This window comes from Neophocaena asiaeorientalis, unplaced genomic scaffold (assembly GCF_003031525.2).
Source record: "Neophocaena asiaeorientalis asiaeorientalis breed wild unplaced genomic scaffold, Neophocaena_asiaeorientalis_V1.1 scaffold238, whole genome shotgun sequence".
NCBI classification, from domain to species: Eukaryota; Metazoa; Chordata; class Mammalia; order Artiodactyla; family Phocoenidae; genus Neophocaena; species Neophocaena asiaeorientalis.
In genome coordinates, this window is record NW_020174555.1 from 757651 (window position 1) to 771871 (window position 14221).

Sequence of the window (14221 nt, forward strand, 5' to 3'; positions counted from 1 at the left end):
GCACAATAAACACAAGTTCCATGGAACCAAATCTTGTGCCTTATTTCCTTGTGTTTTTTTATTCTAAAATTATATTTATACAGTCCTTGATTTTAAACTTTTCTCTTAATGACCACCTTTGGGGGATTAGGGCCTGAAATGGGCAGCAGGGCAAAGCTATGATGTTCAGTTTATGACTGGAGGAGTGGAATTCTTTGGGGAATTCATCTCTGAGTTTGTGAAATGGTGAAAGAAGGCAAAGCTTTACAGCTGAAGTTCTCAGGACCCAGAGAGGAGCTAAAGAGTAGTATTGGGGGCATCGCAGGTCTAAGGTGAAGTTATTTCCTGGCAGATTCTTGGGGGGGGTTGGGCTTCATGACTACCATTGCTCAGTGCTTTGGGGCTACTTAGTCTTTGTAGGCATCTCTGATCTCACCTTCTGCTCCTGGGCCTGTACAGCAGTCTGCAACTCTTCTGAGCAGGTGCTAACTGCAGGGCACCTGTTGGAAATAGCTGGAAAGAGCCCATGTTCATTCAGTCATAGGTCCATACACAGAAATCTGTCGCATTTCTATACACCAACAATGAAAGATCAGAAAGAGAAATTAAGGAAACCATCCCATTTACCATCACATCAAAAAGAATAAAATAGTTAGGAATAAACCTACCTAAGGAGGCAAAAGATCTGTACTCTGAACATTTAGGATGTTGATGAAAGAAACTGAAGGTGACACAAAGAGATGGAAAGATACATCACGTTCTTGGGTTGGAAGAATCAATATTGTCAAAATGACTATACTACCCAAGACAATCTACAGATTCAATGCAATCCTTATCAAATTACCAACGGCATTTTTCACAGAACTAAAACAAAAAATTTCAAAATTTGTATGGAGACACAAAAGACCCCAAACAGCCAAAGCAATCTTGTGAAAGAAAATCAGAGCTGGAGGAATAAGGCTTCCTGACTTCAGACTATAATATAAAGCTACAGTAATCAAAACAGTATGGTATTGACACAAAAACAGACTTATAGATCAATGGAGCAGGATAGAAAGCCCAGAAATAAATCCACGCACCTGTGGTCAATTAATCTATGACAAAGAGGGCAAGAATATACAATGGAGAAAAGACAGTCTCTTCATTAAGTGGGTGCCAGGAAAACTGGACAGCTACATGTAAAAGAATGAAATTAGAACACTCTCTAACACAATACACATTCAGTCATAGGTCCAACTGTCTATTAAGCACACACCTTATACAAGGCACCGCTCTGGGCACAGAGAGGAACAAGATACATTTCCTATAATCAGTAGTTGGGTGACGAATAGGGGGTCAAGACAAGCACAATTAACTATCATCCAAAGCAGAATGGACCTCCAATAAAAGAGGCATAAAAGCTGTTTTGAGGATTCAAGGGAAGAAAAAATCACCCACTTTTTCAAGTAGAAGGAAAGGCTTTATGGAAGGTGGGGAAGGAGAGCTAGGCTTTTGCTTAGATGCTCAGGACCTCTAAATCATAATCCCTGTTCTCCAGTAGTTCCCAAACCAGTTGGGATGAACATCATACATACAGTGGCTCCAATTCAAGACCATATATGTTAAGATCAGTATGAAAGAGTCATAGAAAAGCTAGAGGTTATTTCCTATTAGTGTAACCACGAAATACTTTATGGAAGGATGGACTTGGGCCCTAAAAGATAGAAAGGTTTTATTAAGAAAGGTTTTATTAAAATGCATATTTCAGACAAAAAGCAATTAAATGCTCTAGAAAATTTGGAAAACCCAGCAAAGTATAAAGAATAAAATAGATCATCTATAGACCCACTACCTACAGACGAATACATTGCCAGACATACAATATGCTTAATAAATATTTGCAATATGAATAAATATCATTACAATTTATTATCTCTATTTTTTCTCATGCATATTTTTATTACATACATAATTTTGGAAAGTGCTTTTTTAAAACATATTTATAATATGCAAATTTATATCAGTAAAATTATTTGAAAACACATTTTTAAACAGCTGAAGAATATTCCATTAATTGATAACGTCATTTATGCAGCCAATTTTCCAAGAGTTCACATTTAGATGGTTTCTAAATTTCCAATTATTATAAATTAAACTTCAGTGAAATTGTTAAACACACACCTTTGTCCACACCTCTGTATTCTCAGCATAGATTCCTGTAAGTGGAATTATCCCATCAAGGTGTATTAATATTTCTGGGGCTCTCAAGAGAGTAAAACATTGTGCAATTACTTTCTAAAAAGGTTGTAACACTTTACATTCCCATTAGCAATGTGTGCCATGAGACACACACCCTCACCAGCAGTATCATTTTAAAATATTTGCTAATCTGATAAGGAGAAAATAGTAACTCATTGTTTTTAAATTTTGTATTTATTTGATCACTAGTGATGTGGAACATTTTGAATATGCTCCCTTCCATGAATATTTTCTTTATGTTGCCAGTTCATATGTTTACATCAAGTGTTGTAAGTGAAATATTTTGGTGGGGGGGAACTTGGAAAGACTGCTGTTCTCTCAGCTAGTCTTGGTGTTCTCATGGCTTTCTTTGTGTGAGCATCCTGCCACGGCAGGTAAGTGTGATCTTATTTTTTAAAGATACAGTCTCATTCCTTCATTTTCCTCTGTCTCCCCTTCCCTCTCCCACACACAGCACAGCCAGCTACATACTTCATCTGGTGCACAAAGATACTGGTCTGTTGCAACCCTGGAGAAAAAATTGATGGCATCAGAATTACTGAGACAAGATATCCAGATTGTCAAGGGCCATTTAGTCACAGTGACTCTTTTTAAGTGCTGATTTCAGAGCGTGACCAACCTGCTCTTATGCCCTAAGATTAGACTCCACAGTGCTCCCTCCTGACTCCCTCAGTTCCAACTGCACTGCACTTTCCTGCTTCCTGGTGCCCGCTCCTGCTGAGCCTGGTGTGGCCTTGTCTATATCTTCCCCAGTCCACAGCCTGCCTGTCCCTGACTATGATGCTCAAATGGTGGCCCTTGGAGGAGGGTAATCTTTTCCTCTGAATCCCATAGCGTAGCACGATGTCTTTTAAAGAATCTCCAGTCTTCTAGGTATTCTGGTTCTTTGTGCATGCAATCATCTCCTTCATTACTTTACATAAACTCCTGCAGGCATCTACTTGAGTAGGGTCTATGTCTTCTTTATGTCTGGATTCCCATAGTACAGTTAGCAGAAATCCAAAAATGTTTTACATATTAAAAAATTCAATGTCATTTAACAGAAACACTAGGGGGAAAAAAGACCTACTTTGAAAGGGAAAACAAAGCTTAATTTTTCTTTTTCATTTTAGGCCGTGCAGCACGTGGGGTTTTAGTTCCCCAACCAGGGATCCAACCCACACCCCCTGCGTTGGAGTGTGCAGTCTTAACCACTGGACTGCCAGGGAAGTCTCAACAAAGCTTAATTTTAATTGTAGTGACTCTGGTAATGTTATGGACTGAGTTGTGCCCTCCCTCAAATTCATATGTTGAAGTCCTTACCCCCATTTATTTCAGGGATATTTGGAGACAGGGCCTTTAGGGAAGTAATTAAGGTTAAATGAGGTCATAAGGTATGGCCCTAATCCAGTAGGATTAGTGTCCTTATAAGAAGAGGAAGGGACACCAGAGATTTCTCTCTCTCCACATGCAGAGCGAAAAGACCATGTGAGGACACAGTGAGAAGGCTGTTATCTGCTAACCAGGAAGAGGGCTCGCATAAGAACCCACCCATGTGGGCACCTTGATCTTGAACTTCCAGCCACCAGAACTGTGAGAAAATACATTTCTGTTGTTTAAGCTACCCAGCCTACGGTGTTTTGTGATGTCACCCTGAGCAGACTAACACAGTGGTGAGATATTTGGTAGAAATGGAAGAAAGTCAGTCTAAATAAAGGAATATTAATAACTCAATAAAAGAACTCACAGAATCTCACGTTGAGACTTTGGCAGGGGGTGGGGGTAGAAACTAAAGGAAGAATTGGGAAACATGGCTCCTTTTGTCTTGTCATGAAAGGTCCTCATCCTGCAGCCACTTCAGCCCTCTGTGGCAGAGGAATAAAAACTGATAAAAATTACAACTGGAGTCCAGGAACTAAGAAATTGAATGGGGCTAAATAATTAATTTTAGATCAAATATAAAGTCAGCAGAGGGAAATTAGCACTAAAATAATATTCTACAACAATTGGGAAATTGATAAGGAAATTGCAACTGGCTTCCATTAGAGTAAGAGCATACTTTCTTATAATGTTTTCTTGAAATGATGATATATTGATCTTCTTGGGCTGATCCATTAGCCATGGAAAGATGTACCTGAGTCTTTAGGGACATTGCTGAATAGAGGCATCAGGCCATATCATAGAACCCAGTACCTCAAAACCAAATATTAAGGAAGAACACATTAGAAAGCGAAGACAGAAAGAGAACAACTCTCTCTGGGGTCATAATCATTGTTCTCAAGTCCTTGCCAAAAATTCATTCATCATAACTCTGACTATTTTAAATTTGTGTCATACTTTTGAAGTTTCAAAGAAAAAACCTTTCTTGGACAAAACAAAAACAATAGAAACAGGCAAAGGACTTTTTTAGAACTGTATTTCTTAGGAATGTTGTGGTTTAATGTCTATTCAATTCTCGTATTAGAGATGAGAAAAAAAGGAATCAAGAAACTGTTTCTTGTAAAATCTCCTTTTATCCAACATGTGGAGAAAACATGGTGATGACTGAGTCATTTTCTTATTCTTTACAATGGATTCCAATGTATTCTATCCCTAACTTCCAAAAGGTTATATTTAAAGTTTTTTTAAAATTTATTTATTTGGCTGTGATGGGTCTTAATTGTGGCATGCAGAATCTTTCGTTGCGGTGCTTGGGCTTCTCTCTAGTTGTGGTGCACGGGCTCTAGAGCACAGGCTCAGTAGTTGTAGCGCACAGGCTTAGTTGCTCTGTGGCATGTGTGATCTTAGTTCCCTGACCAGGGATCAAACCTGTGTCCCCTGCATTGGCAGGCGGATTCTTAACCATTGGACCACCAGGGAAGTCCCTGATAGTTTTTTTAAAAATAAATTTTAATTTAAAAATTTTTAGAATTGCAGTACAATTGATTTACAAAGTTGTGTTAGTGTTCGTTTCAGGTGTACAGCAAAGTGATACAGTTATACATATATATATTCTTTTTCAGATTCTCTTCCATTATAGGTTATTAAAAGAGATTGAATATAGTTCCCTGTGCTAAACAATAGGTCCTTGTTGTTACCTATTTTACACATAGTAGTGAGTAAATAAACTTTTATTAAGTATAAATAACAAACAGAAAAGTGCATCAGTTCTAAGGCAATAGCTTCATGAATTATCACAAGGATAATTCACCCTTGTGATAACAGGGTAAACACCATTCAGATCAAGAAATAGAACATTACCAGCACCTCAGATGCTCCCACAGAAATGTAGTTTTGAGGCAGACATATATTTATTTTCATAAAAATAATATCATTAATGATAGTAAATGCCTGGATTAACTGACAAAATCCAAAAGGTTTATGGACACATCGCCCAGGGGCTCATCCAACTGTTTAGATTCCTTAATCAACTGCATAGCACTCATGGGAATACAAATTAGCATCAGTATCCAGTGTTTCTGGAAAATAATTTTGTGATATATATCCAGATCCTTAAAAATATTTCTATCTCTGCCCTAGTAATTCCAGCTTCAGAATCTTTCCTGAAGCAATATCAAAAGTGTGGTCACAGACCTATGTCTAGACAGCATCGTAAGACCAACAGCTTTGAGATAACTCTGCCACCTCCTAATTGTGCAACCTGGGACAAAAATTTAACCGACTGCTCTGGCCTCATTTTTCTCATTGGTTAAACAGTACTAATAGTAGTCACAAAGATTAAGTTAGTTACGATGCATAAAGAACTTGAAACAGTGCCTGTCACCGTTAGCAGTTCAATAAATGTTAAGAATTATTAGCTATTATTACAGAAACATCCATCATTATATTATCAATAATAGGAAAAAATTTTGAACGAAGTTAAATAACCAGAAATAGGGGCCTGAATACATACACTCTTCTGTATACATACGAAAGAATACAATGCATCCCTGGGGGTATCGCATATTGGTTAAAAATGCAGCTTCCGGAGCCAGAATGCCAGCCTGCCCCTGACCAGCTGTGCAACCTTGGACAATTTTCTTAACTCTCCAAGCTTGGTTTCCTCACCTGAAAATAGAGAATGATAATACCTACCTTGGAGGGGTAACTGGTTCACATACACAAAGCACTTAGAACAGTCCCTGGCATACAGTTGGTGCTCAATCAGTGTTAGTCCCTCCATTTTAAGTGCTGGAGCCTGATGGCTCTGTGATCTACCACACGCACAAAGCTTCCCGGTCCAGGGCTGGGAAAGTACGTGCCTGGGAATTGGAGGAGATCAGAACAAAACCTAAGTTCCCCTGGCGTTAATAGAAGGAATTAGAGACACAAGCCTCGGCCTGGGGGCTACGAGCTGGAAAGAGTTGTTCCACGGGCTGCACCAGAACGGATTGCTTTGATTCAAAGGAAAAACGAAAGGCCCCCAAACAAAAACTCCCACCGCAGTAACAAACAAGCCTTGGAGAGAGGAAGGAGCTGGAAGCTTTTCCTCTTCTCCAGACCCGCCCCCCTCCGCCTCTTTTCTTCTCCCTGCCTGCCGCCCCCATCCCCTTCTCAGGCTTTTCAGAGACTAAAGAACAAAAATGGAGGAGAAGGGTGATTTACAACCACTTGGGGGAGGAGATCTGCAGTATCAGCTTCCACAGAAAGAACTGGGAGCTGCTCTGATGGGACTCCCTTCCCCACCCGGATCCTAAAACCCTCATAAGGGTGTGGATACAAGGACGTGGTTTCCACCCTAAAGGAGCAGGTTTACAACCAGCCTTGGAAACCCGGAAGGTATTGAGACGTTTCTCTGACCCAGTGACTCCAATTCCCGGAAAGGGCAAGGATCAGCGGTCGCCAAGCCCTCCTTCCACCGGCCCTATTCTGCCCTGAGCCCAGGTCCCCTCCCTAGCAGCAGCTTCCCTCCCCCGAGGATCCTGCCCCAGGTCTGTGTGCAGAAGGCAGCTGGGGAGCCCCGGTCGGTCGGCAAGGAGGCCCGTGTTCCCTGAATACCCCGGACAGCGATGGGGGATGCTGGGCGGCTGCCAGGGACCCCTCCCGCCCGCCAGCAACAGCGCAGACAATGCCACCCCTGCTTCAGTGCCTGAGTTGAGTGTGGGAAGAAAGCTGCTTTTCTCAGGCTGTGTCACTGCCTTTCCTTGTCACAGTTCCAGCAAGGCCTCTGGGGCTTGTAGGGTCACTGCTATAGGGGTCTTTCCATTTTCTTTTCCTAATGGACTGGCATTAATTAATATTTATGCTGCCCCCCCCCCACAGTGTGCCCAGATCACAGAGAGTATCCAGAAGACACAATAGCTAGCCTCCCTGAGGGTATACTGAAATGGGCCACATTTCTGAGAAATCAACGATGGCTGCTGTTTTCTCGTTAACAATGCTCGTAAGATAATAGAATCATGCAGTGAGGAGCACAGGACAAGAATCCTGTATCCTAAGAGCCCTGGTTCTTGTCGCTTGGTTCCCAGTGAAAGAACCTGTGTGTCAGTGACATAGCAAAGAGACTCAGCTCTCCTGGGCAGTCCTGGAAATGCAGTGATGGTCCAGGCGCCTGCGGAGCGCTTGAGGACCACGGAAGGAGTTGGCCTCGCAGATTTCACAGGGCTTTTGCAAAAAGAGGCTCCTCAGAAAGATTCTGCTTAAAGCTCCTGCAGTTAAAGTGAAATCACCCAGTGTTGCAACTAGGAAACTATATGGACTTGAAACTACCTTGGAAGACACGTGAGGGCTCTTTATGGTACATAGTTCTGAGGCCAGGTTACAGCTTCAAAGTTCAGCGTGAACTCTGTTTTACCCTTGTGGGCAGAGTGGGAGAAGTCGGAGGGGGGGAAAATGCACCCAATGAGAACTCTGCCCTTGGAGGGTCCCTGGTGGGATCTCAGTGAAGATAGGCTCAGCTCCCTAACACACTGAAGAACACACATTGGACACGGCCTGCCCTGACTAGGTCTGTACCGAGGCTTTGAGGGTGCTATAGACTTAAATACCTCCCTCCTACACAACCATTAAGGATGGACAGCATTTGCCAAGTTAGTTCCAGAGACGGGTGTCAAGAAGCATATCTGGTGTTTGTAAAGTCAGAGGTTGGCCCTTTGGCTCCTTGCGGTTTCTGTACAGTCAACGGGTTGAGGAATTTCACTGAAGTTCTATTTTGCACAACAGCTGCAAAACGTGAAGTGTGCCGTTCCCTCAGTGTTGACTCATCAGGTATGGTACTAGAAAGCAAGGGCCAAGAGTGGGCAAACACACCTGGTAGTTAAAGACCTACATACCAGGAAATGCTCTCCTTGAAAGGCTGAACAGGACTGCGGGTGTGATAAGGGATCCTGTTCCCAGCAGGTTTGGCTTGAGGTGAGATGATGCTTATCTAAATGGCTCCCAGGGGCTCCCCAGGGGATGAAATCCCTGTCTATGGTTCTGATCTGCTTTCCATCTTTCTTGATGGGTCCTTTTAACACCCAGGATGACCAAATTGCATGCTTATTAGTTATCATTAATTGCATGTGAGTGGTGGTGTGAGCGTGTCTCACTTGACAATTTAAGTAGACAGAGAATACGTGAAATGCAAGGGATTATAAATGTAAATCAAATTGGGGTTCCATTGCTCTAGGTGGGGAGGCCTTGGGAGAGCCGAGGTCACTGGGCTCTCTGTCCCTAAGCCATCTGCAGGGCTGACCTTTGTAAACTCACACATGTCAGTCTGTGGTTGGATGTTTTTCAGGCCACTTGTCTAGCCCCAGATGTGCTTCCAGCTCAATTCTTGCTTGTGTAGCTTACAGAACATTTCAAGGTTCCCTGCTTGGAACCCTCTACAGCATCATCTGGAAACCTCAATCAGAATGGATGAGACGGTTCATCTGAGAGGGAAAAGGTATGATTCCATGCCAAACACTATGGAGGGATGTCTGCATGTTCTATCATCTCAATCCTCATAACAGCCCAGTGAGGTGGACATTATTACTCCCATTTTCAGGTGAGGAAAATGAGAACTGGAGGGGTTCAGTAACCTGACAAGGTCTCCAGTAGTCACTGGAAACCAGAAGACCTGGGATTCAAGTTCAGCTCTGTTTGAGCTATGTTCTGGTCTTGGTGCGTCCTACGTTTTACAAAATTTATTATGAAAAATTTAAACAAACACAAAAGTAGATAATGGAGGACTTCCCTGGTGGCGCAGTGGTTAAGAATCTGCCTGCCAATGCAGGGGACACGGGTTCAAGCCCTCGTCCCAGAAGATCCCACATGCCGCAGAACAACCAAGCCCGTGCGCCACAACTACTGAGCCTGTGCTCTGGAGCCCGCATGCCACAACTACCGAAGCCCACGCGCCTAGAGCCTGTGCTCTGCAACAAGAGAAGCCACCACAATGAGAAGCCCGTGCACTGCAACGAAGAGTAGTCCCCGCTCGCCGTAACTAGAGAAAGCCTGCGCGCAGCAACAAAGACCCAATGCAGCCAAAGATAAATAAATAAATAAATTTATATTTTTTAAAAAGTAGATGACGGATCCCTAAATATCTACTACCCTGAAAAACAGGTGTCAAGATCTTGCCACTTTGCTTCATCTTTATGGAACAATTTTCTTTGGCTTCATTTTCTGTCAGTTTCATCTCAGCCAGGATCACTCATTCACTCACATGCTAGGTTTCAACCCCACTAAACGAGCAGTTTAGTTGTTCCCTGAATACTGCCTCCTGCCTCTGGACCCTTTGGCTCAGTGGTTTCCAGCCGTGGTACACAGATATTCACAAGACCCACCACTGACCGACCACATCAGAGACTTCTAGCACTAGTCACCCTTCCCTCCATGTCCATTTGACCCAACCTGCGTCTTCAAGACTCCCTTCTGGAATCCTCCCTTTCTCCACAAAGCCCTCACTGATATCCCCAATCTGGCTAAGGGTGGTCCCTCCCACCCTCCCACCGCACCTCGTACATATTTCTATCATAACTCTGCCCTGGTGGTTCTCCAACAGACTGTGAATTCTTCCAGGGCAGACACCATGCTTCTGAGCTCTATGTCCCCAGGGACTTGCACATAGTAACAGGGATCCGTAAATGTCTGAGCGAGGAAGGGAGGACGAGGAAGAGAGCGGCAGGACAGAAAAGGAAAGAACGTGAAGCCATCCTGGTTCCTAACCCTGCCGGTCTTGGGATGTGAGGAGCCCCTAGCACCTCTTCGATAAGCGTTTGGCACAAGAGTTGCCTCCATTGCAGGACGCACTGTGGGTCTTAAAACAGCTGGCTAGCTGGTGGGCAGAGAGAATAAGAAAGAAAATGACGGTCCATCCACTCGCCCCTGCTGACCGCCCAGCAAGAGCACACCTCCTCCCTTGCCTCGTGTGGCCCTCTGCCCTAGGAGAGGTGTCTACTCCGCCACGGGGGGCATCCAGGGTGATGAAATCAGGCGCCGATGAACAGCCCTCTGCCCTCGCTCACTGACATGCCGGAAACCAGACAGAGCCCCAGGAGCGCTAGCGAAACCCATTTCAGGGCTCAGCCCCACCTCTCACGTGATGTCCTCTGGCTCCATGGGCTTCTCTCTTGGCTAGTCAAGGACAAATGCTCTAATCGCTGGGGGCTTTCCCCGTCATTCCTGAGCCCCACTGCAGCCGGCTTTAGTACCCTCTGAGCACTTTTATGGGGCAATAAAACTTTACAGCCTGCAGCTCTAAACCGTTCCCAAATTTCTGAATAGAACTATTTATGGCAAACAAGACTACTACGGTTTGCCCTTTGAAAACACCAGCAGATCCTAGACCCTTTCAAAGCGGGTTAGCTGAGTTACACGGGCTAACAGCTGGCTTACAGAAACCCCACAGTGGCAAAGCTAAACTCCCGTCTGTGAACAGCTAAGTTAGAAAATAAAACAGGCTTTGAGTCTCACAGCATCACCGAAGTAGCCCTACGCTTTGCCGCTTCCGTGTTGCTTTGGTGTCAAACCCGCTTGCTTGCATCTCTCCCCAGTTTTTTCCTTCCCTGCTCCTTTCTTGTCAGCATTGACAGGGATCCCTATGAGCTTCGCCTGCAAATTCAGAGAACAAATCTCTTCCTTCCGTCTTTAGCAGGCAGAAAATTAAAACCAGGAAAAAGCTAGCAATTCAATCACAACTTGTTTCTCCAAAACAGTGCTCAGGATCAACCAGCCAGCCCCGAAAAATCATCACCACACACTTAGAAGCGCCCTTACCAGTGTTCCATATCAGCCACTCCAGTGCATCAGAGACGAGCCCCAGCCTCCTCAGATGTGGGGACTTAGCTCTCTGCAGCCCACAGACAATCGGGCCCATTATAGTCATCAGGCTGCTCAGTTAAAGGGTGGCCCTTACAAAAATATAAACAGCTTGTCAGCACAAGCCAAGGGGGCGGGGCTGCAGCCTCAGGGGACAATGGGAGCCAATGATCAGCCTCTTTGGGTTCTGTTAGCTTAAGATATTGTGTTTCATTTTGAAGAAGGGGAGACAGAGAGCAAACACTGGAAGGCCCAGCCCAGCAGCATGAAAGCGGTCCAAGTTGTAAAGTTTAATCACCGCTCGCAGAGCATTTTCAAGGAGGAGTTCATATGCCTCGCACATAATAATATATATTTTTAGAACTCACAGACTTTTGTGTTGCACTAGCCATCTCTGGTCTCCTGGGGATAAAAAATGTAGTATTCATTGGGTAGAATGGAATTTTTCAATCAAAGGACAAAGGAAAGGAACAAAGCCCAAGGGACAATGCTTTCATGACCCACTTATTTTGTTGAATATAATATCCAATGAGACGTACTCACTACATCTACAGAGAAAATGCTTGATTTGATACATTTGTCTTCAAAACCCAGAGAAGTGGGCTTATTTTATTCCCCAAATATAAATGCCTCACATTAAAAAAAAAAATGCTCACTTAATCTGATCATACTTATGTACACGAAACAGAAGTTAGTTTGGGAGAAGGCAAATACAGTGGCTGTTTTCTCTCTTCTGAGCTTAACTAAATTCTGCTTGTAAAGCTACTAGATCAGCTTAACCTTTCAATACCCTATGACAATAACCAAGAACCAGAAAATAAACTGTGGCTTTTTTTCCCCTGTATATATTTCTAAATAATACACTGAGGTAAAAATAAAGTTAAGATCCATTTGGCTGATTTGTGGTATCAGGTAAATTATAGGCAAACAAACTTTGAGAAAAATACAGTCATTGCAATTTGGAATAGTCTCCTTATTTATAAAGGGAAGCACAGTAGCTATCAAAATTAACTAGCATGGAAACAGAAAAATGTTGAAATACTGGGTTGGCCAAAAAGTTCATTTTGGTTTTTCCATAAGATGTTATGGAAAAACCTGAATGAACGTTTTGGCCAACTCAGTATAATCATTTCCACAAATTTTGTATCAAGCCTTCTGACTTTGATTTTAAAAATAATAATTCAAAGACACTGTCCTTTCTGATCTATGGTAATTTAAAAATATTTATGATTCTGCCACTGATGTTTAATTTGTACTGAAGTGAGATTCCTCTAGTAGCTTCTCTAAACAGTGCTTGAGGTGGCTTCTGACCCTTCTATTCTTCCATTGATTCCAAAGGAGCTGTTACGTCTGTACTTGCAAGGCTCTGGATTTTAAAGTAAATATTACCTTCTGGAAAAGGTCTAGTTTTCCTCTAAAGCATTAAGTCCCTGTCATAAAAAAAGCTTCAGGACACCAAAAGCATGAACAAAAGAAAAAAACAGATAAATTGGACTTTATCAAAATTAAAAGCTTTTGTGTATCAAAGTCCATTGTCAAGGAAGTGAAAAGACAACCTACAGAATAGGAGAAGTATGTGCAAATCATATACCTCATATGGACCTAGTATGCAGAATATACAATGAACACTTACAATTCAACAACAAAAAGACAACCCAATTTAAAAATGGGCAAAGTTCTTGCAGAGAAATTTCTCCAAAAATGATATACAAATGGCCAACAAGCACATGAAAAGATGCTCAACATAATTAGTCATTAGGGAAATTCAAATCAAAACAATGAAGTAGCACTTCACAACTATTAGGATGGCTATTAAAAAAAAAAGTGTTGAGGAGGCTAAGGAGAAACTGGAATCTTTGTACAGTACATTGCTAGTGGGAATGTAAAATGGCGCAGCTACTGTGGAAAACATTCCTTCAAAAAGTCAAACATAGAGCTACCATGTGACCCAGCAATTCCACTCCTGGGTGTGTAGCCAAAAGAACTGAAAACAGGTACTCAAACAACTACATGTATACTCGTGTTCATAGCAGCATTATTCACAGATAGCCAAAAGGTAGAAATATTCTAAAGGCCCATCAACAGATTAATGGACAAATTGTTGTATATACATACAATGCAATAGTGTTCAACCATAAAAAGGAATGAAGTACTGATATATGCTACAATATGGATGACCCTCAAAAACATTATAGTAAATGAAGGAAGCCAGACACAAAAGGTCACATATTGTACGATTCCATTTATGTGAAATATCCAGAACAGGTAAGTCCATAGGGACAGACACAGATTGGTGGTTGCCAGGGACTAGAGGGAGCAGGGAAGGGGGAGAAACTGCTTAATGGCTGCAGAGTTTATTTTAGAACTAGATAGAGGTGGTGGTAGCATAACTGCAGATATACTATATGCCATCGAATTGTTCACTTTAAAATGGTTAATTTTATGTTTTATCTTACTTTTTATAGCTTCACTATCTTCTGGATTCAACAGGAGCCTTCCTTGAAAGGTCATCCCATGAATATAATGAAAAAAAATTTTTTTTAATTTTAGAGTTTTATTTATTTTTTTATACAGCAGGTTCTTATTCGTTATCCATTTTATACATATTAGAGTATATGTGTCAATCCCAATCTCCCAATTCATCACACCACCACCCACTCTTGCCACTTTGCCCCCTTGGTGTCCATACATTTGTTCTCTACATCTGTGTCTCTATTTCTGCCCTGCAAACTGGTTCACCTGTACCATTTTTTCTAGGTTACGCATATATGCGTTAATATACGATACTTGTTTTTCTCTGACTACTTCACTCTGTATG

At 42.4% G+C, this 14221-nt stretch overlaps 1 protein-coding gene across 1 annotated transcript in view; it reads right to left on the bottom strand.

Moving 5' to 3' along the window:
- Positions 1–11466, bottom strand: part of TRIM2 (tripartite motif containing 2) — a 124569-nt gene extending 113103 nt beyond the window's left edge. Inside the window, exon 1 of the mRNA XM_024757484.1 lies at positions 11362–11466. The gene's annotated coding sequence lies outside the window, so the exon portion shown is untranslated. The remainder of the gene's footprint in view (positions 1–11361) is intronic.
- Between the last annotated feature and the right edge of the window lie 2755 nt (positions 11467–14221).